Genomic DNA, 9,763 nt, shown 5'->3' with positions numbered 1-9,763 from the left:
TTCTTGTTTTGAAATAAAGAAAACAAAGAAAATACATTTATTTAACGTCGGAATAGTACAAAAAGAAAAGAAGACGTAACAGAAACATTTAGCGTTTAGAATCCCGACAGCATCATTGCCGCGGAAATCCGTCGCACTGGATTTCAGTGGAGGCCTGAATTTAAACTATGCTTACGTATCGGTTATGTACGTTATACGCCAACGACACTCGACACTTTGTTGTTCCGATATTGATTTGATATTAAACTGGGTCTGCCAAGGCTAACTCTGGACCAACTTTGCAGCGATACAGTGTGAGAGTACCACTATACCTTACCGTGCATAATACCTTATATTTTTAGTGAAATCCTAACTTTATGGTGGCACTTTTGCACTGTCGTTTGCCAAATTAGTACAGTTCTCACTGTTTTTTTTTTCAGTAGGAAAAAATACAACCATTGTGATCCGAATAAGATACTAAGATTTGACAAACGACTTTTTACTTTGATAAAATAGCGAACTCTTTATAAAACATACAAACCAATTTTTACTGAGTCGTGTAGGTACCATTATCAACACAGTTACAGATGTTGTGCATAATTATTTTCCATCGTTTTTTCACGGATACGTGTCTTGCTATTTCAGTCAACCTCAGTACTTTTTGTATCGAGACTGACTGAAATAGCGATTCTGTAACTACCTATATTTTTACAACGAGATCAGCTCTACTAGTAAGGTTACTAATGTGTTGCTGCTCGTACTATGTTGTTTTGTGTAATTTCAACATAAAACGCCACAATTTGTAAATATTAACCCTGATCCTTACTTCGGTGAGCCTAAGTCTAAGTTTTCAAGCACACAAAATAAGATTTAGCTTTTCACTCAACGTGTTAAAATAGAAAGGAGATAGGTCACGTGGAGTTTCAATATACTTTCAAAGAGATTTTAATCGGCGGTTTTTTTCAGAAATTGCTCGTATAGAAAACTATATAGTTTCGTACAAGATAAATTAACAATTTTTTTACCAATATAAATCAAATTTATGAACATCTATAGAAAGTAAAATTTACTTATTTATAAATCCTGCTAAACGAGTATTATTATTTTCTGTTCTTAAAAATAATATCACGACTGTGAGACAGATTAATACTTTAATTCTAAGCCAGTATTAGTGGCATTATAGTTAAAATTATATTTTAAATAATAAAAGGCCTTTCAATAAACGGCATAAATATTCTAAAACAATGTCTCGTTAAATTACTAATCAAACAAGTCTTACTTTGAACAAGTTTGAGAACAAATACAACACTGAAGGGCTTCGTCACTTTTTCTTTAATATATGACATCTATTACAGTTTTAAAGTCTTTGTTAAATAGATAATATTCGAGTTTATGCATTTTATTTTAAATTGTTCTAAGTTGACTAAGTTTGCCCTGGGTTTAATAACTCTTTAAAGAAACGATGTTTCAATTTATTGATGGAGTAATTCGGTTACAGCTAACATATCGTGTGAAAAATACAACGAATTCGGTAAGTTCTTATAATTAAATAGGTACCCGAAAAGCGATTATTATTTTATTTTTTTAGGGTTCCGTACCTCAAAAGGAAGAAATAGGAACCCTTATAGGAACACATTGTTGTCCGTCCGTCCATCCGTCTGTCTGTCAAGATATCGAGTTGCAATTAAGACGATATGCTCAAATCTACGGTCCCTCGAAGCTGTACATAAATCAAACTTCTAAGTTAACATTAAATCATTTTACGGTTTAGACTCACTTGTTTAAGTCACTCGCGCGACATGTTTCGGAGAGCCTAGGTCTCCTTTCTCAAGCACTAATAGTGCGAGCAGCGTTCACGACGACCGTGTATTGCGTACTGCCGCTGCCGCGCGCCGCGTCGCTCGCTGCGCGCGCGCCGAGATGATTTAATGTTAGTATGTCTCACAACAGTTTAAATTCGATTCTAAGTTCACGTAAAAAATACGGCCGACTATGCCACAAAAAACGTATATTTTGACACTCAAGGGAATCAAAATGTATAGGGTACTTCCCGTTGACATAGGACAATAAAAGACAAGTAATATCATCATACACTGCAAAGTACAGGGAAAATGACAAAACTGAAAATTTGTAAAAAATAAAAGAAAAAAATATATATATAAGTTTTTGTACGAAACCCTCGGTGGGCGAGTGTGACTCCGGCAGAAGTCCGGTTATTTACGAAATTCTGCCTACTCATGTTACATTCTATCCTAAAGAGATTCGAAATTAATGTTTCCGAAAACCCCTCAAAATGATAAAGGTTGTTATCGCGAACGTAACAAAGGTAAACAAAATAACTCACTTTGTGCTTATTTATGAATGTGCTTGCTTTTTGCAATCTTCTATAGGGGGCCATAAAATATTTGTACACCATTCTAACCAAAGTGAATTGCACAAGAAAAAGTTCGAAAGAGACACACGAACCTAAGCCACCGCCATACAATCGACATTACACTAATTTTAACCCATATATGCCCAGCATTGGGTCGTTTCCGACCCACACTCTTTATGGTTAGGCTCACTCCCCTACTAATTTTAACGTGTAGTAGCTTGTTTTATTCATTGGGTCGAAAACGAACCATATATGGGTTAAAACGACATTCTAAAATATAAGTTATTGACATGAACATTCGAGTAACATAATTATAATGTATGTCTAGTACTAATAGTTTTCGTTGCTAGAAATTGTAATGCAAAGAAATTAGAGCGAGTAGAAGTTTTACGTCCTTTTACGTCGCTCCTCGGATAGCCTGGAGAGTTATTATGCCGGGTAAAGTTGAAGGCACCAGACCTCAGGGCCCTAAGCTCCTCCTATTAGATGGTGTGCTCAAATCACTGCACCTATGTAATTAAAACTGCACGAGACCATGCGCTTGGCGAAGAATAGAAGCCTATGGAGGAACCTGATCTTCAACAGAAGGACATGATGTCACGATCCTCAGAATTGAGGGACCGACTGAAGAAGAAGTTTTACATACAAAACCACAAGCCACGAAAACTAGTATCAGACAAATATATTATGTTACGTAGGTATAGAGAGCTTTTCAGTGGAGTACCGTGTTTAAGCAACGAAGCTTGCTGAGTTGCTTAACTAAGGTACGAGATTGAAAAGCTTGATTATATCACTATTGTATACAATACTTTTTCTACGAGACAAAAAAATAATACTTTCAACTAGTAGAATTAAACCAAAACCAAAAGTATATAGCTAAGATACGCGAGCTGCCGCAGCCCGCGATACCTTCATACTCGTACGCGCCCCGGCCGCCGGGCCTGGCGCCCTCGGCGGGTTGGTTTACGACACCTCCTCGTAAATCATGAGGGCCTGGTAACTACCTGCTCCTTGTTAAATTCAATTTTAACAGTTTTTTTCTCGATTTTGGCCACCGTAGCCTATGGAGACTAACAAGCAACGCTAAGCGGTTTTCGTAGGGTTATGGATTGCTATATGAAGGGTGTCACATGCGCGTTTCTGACTTATGAAGTAATTGTTTCTACTACAACATAAAACAAAATGTTTTTGTTGGCCAACCAATCACAAAGCAGATGCGACGCAGCAGCGTGTTAATTTGAAGTTCTATTTTCAAAATTTTTATAATTGACTAAATCGTATGGATACAATTCTTATACTTGAGTCGGAAGTGTAATAGACTATCCAACGTTGAAAAGAGTAAGGTTGTAGTATTGCATATGAATTTATAATACACAGATTATACTCGACGAGTAGAAAAAATAGTTTAAAACACCAACATTAATTTATATGACAACGACATCCATTTTCACATTACCCAATTATTTACCTCTTGTCATTGAAATATATGTAAATGTTAATATTTTCAGCTTTCCTTTGTGTGCAGTTTTCGTTTTTTGCGGACACGATTTCCGTGCGGTTCTAAAAAAGCTTACATTATTCTGCCTCAAAATGATGAATAATTTCATTTCCAGTCCTCCTTTTACGTTCTTGCTTTGGAATAATGTATGATGAAAAACGTTGAATTATTACATAAAATTTGGGTCCGCATTAAAAAAACACATGAACAAATGTTGAAAAATGCCTGTAATAGCTTTCGAGAAAAGTGATTTTCACATTTTAAACTTCACAAATTTTACCTTCACAACTTCACAACCTTAACAAGGTACAGAATTGAATACAATATCTTTGTAGGCGACTGTAAGTATTACTACAGTTATCATACGAAAATCGTTGACTTCGAGTGCTGAGGTGCTGAGGGCTTACTGCGAAACATGAAACTCGAAATTTCTTTATCTGCCTCTATCGCTCTAATATGCAAGATTTTCGTGTTTCGCGGTAGACCCTCGGATTCAATCGTTGACTTCGTTGGTTTTTTAGAGATCGTACGGCTAAGTTTCGGACGATTTTAGGTGGGTTGAGATGATGTTGTTTTTTTTTTTTCTCAGCTTTTGGATAGGGTACGGACATGATTTAAGTACAGAATTGATAATAATGAAATGCTCTATATAATTGAATTTTATTATCTTTCTAAACGTCATAGTGAGCGTGTAATGAGTGTTTAAATATAGGAAACAAAATAAATTGACAGCATTCTTTTTTTACCTGGTGGTGTAAGAACGGACGGGCCTATAAGTTCGGCCCTATTGCCGGTACCATAAAGTTTACCATTGCAAAATAACCGGTTTTACTCACCGATTCATATATAGAAGAATTGGCCTAGCAGTAATTCGGGCTATCATATCCGACCCATTTTTTTTTTTGCATTTTTTCCGTCCGATCGTACACCATGCGCTCAATTTTCAAGAAATTATGGTTGTCAAACTTTTAGGTGTGGGGTCAATGAACCACGTAGGTTCATTGACACCTTAAGCGCGGTAGGTTGAAAGAGGGTGATAAAATAGGACATAAGGGTAAAATAATATGAAAGTGGAGGAATTAATACGACCAAAACTTAATCAATTGCAGTAATATCAGTCTATAGGTACTTAATAAACTTTCCAACGCCATCTCACATAACTACGAGTATGATTTCGTGTGAGAAAACATCTCTCGATCTTACAAACAGGCCAATTCGCTTTGATAAGCACACATTTTAAACCAAGTAAGAATTGATTAATAAACACAACAATAATATTTCAAGAAACCATTATATTTCTTTAACATTATTAAAATAATAATAATAATCAACAAAAAAATAAACCTACCTCTTCATAATTACAGCAGATAGGTAAATAAAAATATTTATAATTATTTATTCATAAAGAGATCAGTTACCTACTTAAGTGTGCAATATTAGACGCTTAGATTGTAATTTGCGGTTATGTAAAAAAAAAACACCACTATATACGTCTGTTAGAGAAATTTAATCAAGCATCGTGGTGACACGTATAAAGTTTGAGCATTCCTGAGAATTTAAGATCGGATGATTTGCATCCGATCTTTTACCACTTCGGGTAAGACCGGATCTTGGCCTACAGGCATCGTATCAGAATTCCAAATATACAGATTTGTCACAAATTTAATAAAAATAACATGCAATCTGTAAAAGAAACAAATAACGCTTAAACTTACCAGTTATTCCAAAAAAACTGGCGGAGGGTATATCCGGATGGAAAATAAAAACACGTTTTTTGAACTTTTCTACTTAACGGCACAAAACACGCTTCTAGTCTGTCAGAGCAACAAGTGCGGACTAAAGAGGGGTGCGGAACAAAATTGCGCATCGCATCACCTTGCCAGCATTAAAAAAATATCCCACAATAGGCGAAAATTTGAATCATACGATCTTACCCGATGTCCGTAACTTTGCCGAACTCACCTTAATCCTGCGACAGCCGAAAAGGCAAAAGGCTAAGCAGTGCGAGCGCCCTAATGCAAAAAAAACAATAAACACTAACACAAATACAAGACACAAATACAACACGAACAATATTAAAACCTAACACCAATCATAGCACAAGGCGCATCAGCGTAAAGGATAACTCAAGCTAAAAAGGTCCAGGTCCGGGCCGAGGCGTGACACACTTCGTTTTCTATAGAAAGCATCACGTGATCCCTCATCACCCAACCGACAACGAACCACGTGACCACCGATCAACATGTAAAACGAAGTTTTAGACGCCTCGTCTCGGAAGCTCGGAACCGGATTGTTGTAGCGTGAATCATCCTAAATGGAAACCCTAACACCTTGCCTACGGCTACGCCACAGAATAGATTTAGGTTTAGATTTAGATTTATTTATTTCAGGATAAAAATTACACTAACACTTGTTACACACTTGTTATAAGTAATAGTATTGTCATACAGAACGGCCACACACCACCCCGCCCCGATCCGAATTACCTCGCCCCGTGACAGCAGATTGAGCGCTTAGTACTATTTTTAAGCAACTTACACTATAACGCATGACGCGTGTACAGAGGTGCCGTTCACACATAGAAACGCAAGGCTACGCGGCCGACGCACAGAGCGGCGTACATTTTCCGCTTCCTCTTCTCGAAATTCATTAACTTTGTATGAAAATTGCACTCAGATAACTAAAAATGGCCTAAATGTCCTGTAATTTTTTTATTGTAACATATCTCAACAATCTACAAGTACGGCTTATTATTCCCTCATTAATATTCGTGCGCCGTCTTTCACACGTTTCTATATTATAAAGCCCGAAAATAATTACTTTTTTAGGTTCAGAAGCGGGCATACATTAATTATGCATGCATCAGAATAACCAAGTACGTCAAAATAGGCACATTGGATGTCGAGTTGCGGAAAATGCCCAGCAAAACTAACTAACTAACTAACCAAGTACGTGTATCAGGGGTTTATTTTTAAAGCTTAAATTAGGTAACCATAGAATATCGGGTGGGGCCTGAGAATAACCCAGTTTTGTTTTTATCTAGCAGCAGTTTGAATGTCTATGAATTTATGCGTGTTTATTTTGCTCGCTAAAGTTGTCATGTTTTACCTATTTATACGTGCTCAAACACACACACACACACACACACACACACACACACACACACACACACACATTCAGCGGTTCAAAAGCATTGCTTTAACTTAAGTGACACAAAACGCCTAGTAATTGTGTCAAGTTTTGTTGAAAAATTCCCAGTGGCTATTAACGGAACGTATTTGCGTAGATCTTTTTTGGGAAAAAACGCGTCACACTTTACCCTGGAATCTAGAGGTCCCTGTCCCGTTGCCAACTACTACGTAGTATAACGTTACTAGTATAACGATAAGGTTTTCAAAATAAACCCTCGGTAGAATCACAATGTTTGCTAAAGCCACCGGCCTATATGTTGACTTAAGCTTTATTCCCTCGTATATTGAGTTTACAGTGCCCTCTACCGGTTGCAATTTAGCAGGTCATTATACACGGAAATTGCGATATATGTCGCAAACTAAACTGGCATTCTGAGGGCCTACCGCGAATCACGTTTGACGTGTTGCCTCTCTGTCGCACTTGTAAATGTGTGACAGGGAGGCAACACGTCGAACGTGGTTCCCGGTAGGCCCTCTGTTCAGTACAAAACTTAGTACATTTCGAGTTTCCGTATTTGTTTCTTTAAAGACATGGCGAAAGTTGACAAGAACTGAACTCACATAAAAATTCAAAATACAATGTGAAAATTCCATTTTTATGAGTGTGTGATTTCTATGCGGTGTACCTTTTGGTTAAGATATAACTTTGAACAGCCTAAACCATTCAAATATCTTGAGATCTTTTGCCACACACAGGTTAAGTTAACTTAAATAAAGATAAGTTTGAGAACAAATCAAATTATTTTATTAAATATTTTGATTTGTGTTTTTTAAAGTAGTCACACTACTATATATAAATTAAAAACTGTAATAGATGTCATATATTAAAGAAAAAGTGACGAAGCCCTCCAGTGGTGAAGGCCGGATTCGAACCGGCGTCTTTAGCTATCGCGGCTAACGCCATGAACCCCTAGGCCACCCCGCCACCCACACACACACACAAAACACAAATCAAAATATTTAATAAAATAATTTGATTTGTTCTCAAACTTGTTCATAGATGGCAGCACCAGTCTCTCTCGCTACAACGTAAATCCGTAAGGAGTTCGTTTAGGAGGTGCAAGCGCGCACTGCTTGCCCTTAGAGCTGGTCAAAGACGCCTAGTCTTACTAAGATAACATATAGTCGAGAAATTCGGACGGGCACCGCCGTGGCGGGGTGGCCTAGGGGTTCATGGCGTTAGCCGCAATAGCTAGAGACGCCGGTTCGAATCCGGCCTTCACCACTGGAGGGCTTCGTCACTTTTTCTTTAATATATGACATCTATTACAGTTTTTAAATAAAGATGTTTATCATCTATATTAATCATTAATTTTAAGTGAGTCGTTAAGTTCTGTTCTTAATAACTTTTTGAATTTACTTAAAAAATTACCTCGCGGAATTGCTTCAGCTTTAGCTCAAACCCTATGAGAAAGAATTTTGAATAACAGAATTTTTTTATTTGAAAACCCAGGTGCTCTTTTGTAAGCTGATTCTAAATGAATAGTCGGAGAGCCGGATGAACGCTGACTCAGTCTTATTATTTGAAAAAAACTTGTTGAAAGGCAGAAGTAGATTGTGTTTAAATGAAAAATTCAAAATATAACTGGTGCTTGGTGCAAACTGCAATTTTGAATCAAATGAATAATAGTTTCTTAATTCGATTATACAGACAATAACAAGGTTTTATAATACAGTTCCTGCCTACAGCTTTATACTACATACTACCTAATAACTAGCGCTACCTCAGGCCCCGGCTAACTTTTTGCCTTCTCCGTTGAGATTGGTGCTATCGAGGTTTCGTTGTACTACGCTGTAAAATAAGTTAATGACAAACACATTGACGCTTGGGATCCTGCACTTCGTTGGATTCAAAGGGATTCAAAGGGCGAGGGTCAAAGAATTTAGCCTCAGATTGATTAATACCTGAAATTAAATATTCAAATAGCAAAAGTTTGGATTGGGAATTAATAAGTTTGAGACGTCTGAATAAATTTACTGCCGAAACAGATGTTTAATTAAAAGTATCGTTGGGAGTCAGACTTCACTAGCATACCTACTGCAGTATTGCAGCGTGACATTATTGCCGACTGCATTGCTGCCGCAAATGTCGAAATTCCGAAGATTTTGACATTTGCGGTCTGCCGCAATCCAGTCGCGCTGCGATACTGCTGGTGCTGTCTAAATTCGAATGGTACCTTTAGAATTACTATTCGGAATCGAGTACACTGCAGACATCTAAATTCGAAAAAACTAAAAAAAACAGCAATAATCATGTTAAAAATTAAATCAGTTTTTTCTACTTCGTAACAATCATAACCTAAGGAAGGACCTATTAAAACTTCTACCTGGTTTTGTATCTACATATATAATTTTGACAGTATTTTTTACGCTCAATCAGCTGAACAGGTATTTGACCACTAGAATAGAAGTAGATACCTAAGTTTGCAGGGGCTCAACTCTCTGCAGCTGAGACTGTACATAACTGCACGTACTTGCATGACAAGGACGCTGGATCGTCTCGGGACCACTTAGAGCCCAGATTACCAGATGGGTGCATCAAGACAATTTACATGTTTCCATTAAGGTTATGTACAGTGCTTAGGTAAAAGAGTACTTTTGTCACGGATGGATATTTCTGTTATGCCATTTAAAAAGCGTTAACTAAAACAAAACACTTCTATATGTGCTATTTTCTATAAAAAGGGACCTTATTGTTGATGGCGCTTACGCCATTATAAA

At 37.1% G+C, this 9,763-nt stretch overlaps 1 non-coding gene across 1 annotated transcript; it reads left to right on the top strand.

Moving 5' to 3' along the window:
- The first annotated feature begins 8,194 nt into the window (after window positions 1–8,194).
- Trnal-caa (transfer RNA leucine (anticodon CAA)) lies at window positions 8,195–8,267 on the top strand. Its single transcript has one exon. It is a non-coding gene; the product is annotated as a tRNA-Leu (tRNA).
- The last annotated feature ends 1,496 nt before the right edge of the window (window positions 8,268–9,763 follow it).

The sequence above is a fragment of the Cydia strobilella genome, chromosome 14 (assembly GCF_947568885.1).
Source record: "Cydia strobilella chromosome 14, ilCydStro3.1, whole genome shotgun sequence".
Lineage (NCBI taxonomy): Eukaryota > Metazoa > Arthropoda > Insecta > Lepidoptera > Tortricidae > Cydia > Cydia strobilella.
This window is presented reverse-complemented; position numbering and strand designations above follow the sequence as displayed.